We start from the raw sequence: 4,146 nt of genomic DNA, 5'->3' as shown, positions 1-4,146 counted from the left end.
TTTTTCTCTCTTTCTCTCTCCCTGGGACGCCATGTTTGGTGGTTTGCTTTGTTCGATTCGAAATGGCCTCGGGTCTAATACCGGGCGACCAACAGTCAAAAAAAAAAAAAAAAAAAAAAAAGGCTGACTGCCGCCCTGGAATGGAACCTGCCAACTCCGGGCGAATTGCACCGGCGTAATGACCCCCCCACCTACAACCTGACCACTTATTCATCTATCCGGCGCGTGGTCTGGACTCCCATAGACAACCGAATACCACTATGAAGGCTCGGGTCAGCCGGCGAGACCGAGACAGATTTTTCTTCTTCTTTGGTTTCCCAGAATGGAAGAAGGCTGCCAACGTACCCAGTGAGGAAAGGGGGATTGCCGGGGATTGACAGCCGGCTTTTTCACTGAGGCATCCGTACCAGAACGTAAAATGTGAGTTTACTATGCAAAAGGACGATGCTGGCAGACTGGGTGACATAAAACATTGCCTATCCACCGATTCCACGGTATTCACCTATGTGGCAACCCACCAAGAACAGGTAGAGATCAGAGATCAATTGATGGATGCAAGATTCCAGGGTCAAGTCCCCCCCCCCCTAGTCCCATCCAAGGCATTCAGCTTTCCTTCCAATCTTGCTCGCAGATAGCAGATAGGGACGCAAGGAGGGTCGGTCTTGCGGGTGGGTGGTGTCGTGTGTCGCATGCACTGTTTTTTTTCTCTCGAGCATATCGCCGATCGGTCGTCGCTTTGCTGCACGCAAGATTCAGGTACACCAATGAGCAAAGAGTCGTCAATTACCATTCGTACGATAACCCAAGTGCGGAAATGAGATGCACCCATGTGCATACTACTGATACTGTAGTAATGAAGACTGGGGTGGTAGTGTCGGGTTGTGGTGGTGGATAACCTCACAGACCTCCCTTCCGTTATTGGATTCTTTACTCAGACCGGTGGGAATAACTACGATTCAACGTTTGTCAGTTCGACCGCCATCCCGTCTTCCATATATTTCCACCATCTCAGATGAGCTGAAGATTGGCTTTGCCAAGCCTGAGAAGGATAGCCTTTTTTCATTTTAATTTTTCTATTTTTTTTTTTATTGATTGTTGTTGGTTTTAATTCTCCGGGGCAGACAGGCAGTCAAAACCTCCGTATCCTCTGCTGTCAATGTTTCAACAATCTCGAAACAGACGGCCAGCAGAGGAACAGCTCGCCGGTTAGCCCTCCCACCCCAAAGTTTCAAGTTTTTTTTTTTTTCCTCTTTTTTTTTGGCGTGAAAAAAAAAGTTGTCGGCACGCTCACACAAATACGAAGTACATAACCTACATACTTTCTTGTCTGTTACTACATAGCCGTACATCTTACACTCTCCTCTCCCTTTTTCCACCCCCAATACTACGGACGGATGGTTACGGGAGTCAGACCATCGAAGTCTCTTGTTCTTTTCTTCCCTTGTCCCATTTATCTTCCACCTGCCTAGCCCGGCGAACACGGTCGCCCTATGCGCGCATGCAAAGAAAAAAAAAAAAGTTAAAACTGTTCAGACGAGATGAAGCCTCTTCCTATCAAGGTTCGATCAAAAGGAACTGACAATCTTCTTTTCGGGGCGGAATCTGCATTAGATCTAGTCTAGCATATGCACAACTCTGATTTTTCCCCTTCCCAAGCTTTTACGCTCCAACTCTGTTGTCTTGTCGCCTGTCACGTTCAACTTTCGTGTTAAGAAACTAGTCTAGTGAGGGCCTTGACGTGCATACTCTTTTTTTTTTTTTTTTTCTCTCTCTCTCATGAGGGAGCAAGCCCCCCGAGCGCCACGCGCTTGTCGTTCGGGCCGCCAATGCGAGGCATGTCGAAACGGATAGACAAGTAAAGAAAACTAAAAGGTTCATCACAGAGTTTACACCAGACCTGCAAGCTGCTGAGCAGCGCAAGGCTCTTCTTTTGCATGGGTTCTTTTTTTTTTTTTTTTTTTTTTTTTTTTTTTTTCTCTTTCTCCGTTGTTCCTGTTTCCTTGTTCTCTGCCGTCCACAACGGGCGCCAAAGACGTTGAGGAAAAAAAAAAGTCTTTGATCGGATACCACGTTGGATGGACTAGGACCCCAGTAGACTAACTAGGTTTTGGCACAGCCACGATTTCTTTTTTCTTTTTTGACCCTCTCTTTCCTTCTTGCCGCTCAGGATGTAAGCCAAAATAGTCACGCCGTCACCATGTGCACCTGTCGTAGATCCGAGGACATGGTCAACATCAAACATCAAACAAAACATGCGCGTAATCTGGCCTCTTCACTGGGTGCCGTGATATTCGTCAGGCTAGCAGGGTGGGACACCCCCCCCCCCCCACTGACGCCCAGCCACCATCTTCAAGCGGATGTACCTATTGCTGCTTGGCTGCGTGGTTTCTGGTTTCTACGGGGTCATTGGAAGGAAGAAACAAAACCGGCCGTATCGGATTCAATATCTCTCTCTCTCACTTTTTTTTTTCTGCTGCCCCACGGCATCCGGGTTCTAATCTAGATCTCACCCTGCCGCCCTGCGTCAGGAGCCGCCCGGGTTTCGCGGGTGGTCGTCACGCGCTGCCATCAACTTCCCTCTATGCGCTTGGTTCGGCATCACAAAGGTGGATAGGCCGCAAACTTAGACCGCCCTGTCCTCCAAATCATCTTCTTCGCTTGCGTTTTGATCGCCTTCTCACTAGACTGGGCAAAAATGCGACAGAGAACATGCCGGTTGGGATAGGCTGCGAAGGGCGAAGAGAAATGGAGGAGGCGGGTATGCATCATGCGGCCATCCAGACAGGCCCACGTCCAGGACGAAAAAAAAAAAAAAAAAAAAAAAAAAAAAAGAGAAAAAAACTGACCTGTACCTGACTCCCAAAGGAAGGGTAAATCCCATTAATAGAAACTCATGCACATGCCCTGATGAGAGAGATGTGTTGTGACCAGTAAAGATAGACCATGCATCCATCCACTACGCCCCAAGTCAGCGACGGGACAAGCTGACGACTTTGACCTCATAATGACTGCCACGAAAAGCTCAACCAATTGGTCCCAGTGGAATCCCATGCTGACATGGGTGGGCTTGGCTGGATAACGAGGGGTAAACGGGAGCCTCCAAGTGCATGGATAGCTCTTCAGGCGTCTGATTGGGCGGGACGACGTTAAGCTTAGCCTGATTTTTCCATGGGTGCGGGCTGCTGCTGGCTGCTTGCTTGTTCGCGATGGAAGGGGGTGGGCTTGCAATGCACCCAAATGTGAAACACCACGGCGGGAAAAGGTCTTGTTCTTTTCTTTTTTCTCTCCCTCTTTCGTCCAGAGATAAGAGACATAGAACCCGGTTGCAAGGGACTGCCAGGAACACAAAGAGGATCCTCAAAAAAACCTTATAAAAATAAATGGACAGAAAATAAACACGAAAAGGCAGGAATTGTCGTAAACCCGGGTCGGATATTTTGTATGATATGGCAACCACAAAGCCGGTTTATGTTTGTGGGGGCATTGGAGGCTTTTGCGGTTGGCATTAGGAATTGAACAAAACCTTAGAGTTAGGAATAGAAGCTTTTCAGTTTTGCTCCGTAGGAAGACCCTTACGTGGATCGATCTGGGTGTAATCGCATAGCACGCGCCTGACTGATTGACAAGCACCAATCCCCTACTTTGGCAGAGATTTGGGGGGGAATGCATGACAGGCGCTACCGCCTGATGACGAAGCCGAGCGCATCGCATACCACAGCATACTTACTGGTGGGAGTGGGGAAGGGGACCGACGAGTAACGTGAGCTTCCAATTTTGGTGCACTTTTTTCATCGTCATGTTTCACACCGCCTGGCGCGATCGAACAAGCCAGACTGACAGTAAATGAACCACATCCAGCCCAAGGGGAAATTACGCCAGGGGCTCTGCAGCTTCCCACGTTGGCAGGTAGTAGGTGGTTCGGCCTCGGGTGGTGTTGTCGGCGGGCTGGCCGCCACAGGCTTATACGGTACGACGTAGGATTACCACTACTACCTCGGGTACCTGACCTCTAGGCTGGGGCGGGGCTCCCGAAAAGCAACGGTAAATGCACAGAAAGAAGGCCGGCGAGGCGAACGAACGACCATGCCGAACTGCTTTCATGAGCCTCGTGTGAGGGTGCTCGGCCTTTTTTTTTTTTTTTTTTTT

Source organism: Pyricularia pennisetigena, chromosome 3 (assembly GCF_004337985.1).
Source record: "Pyricularia pennisetigena strain Br36 chromosome 3, whole genome shotgun sequence".
NCBI lineage: Eukaryota > Fungi > Ascomycota > Sordariomycetes > Magnaporthales > Pyriculariaceae > Pyricularia > Pyricularia pennisetigena.
The sequence above is the reverse complement of the archived record's forward strand: the minus strand, read 5'-3'. Positions refer to the sequence as shown.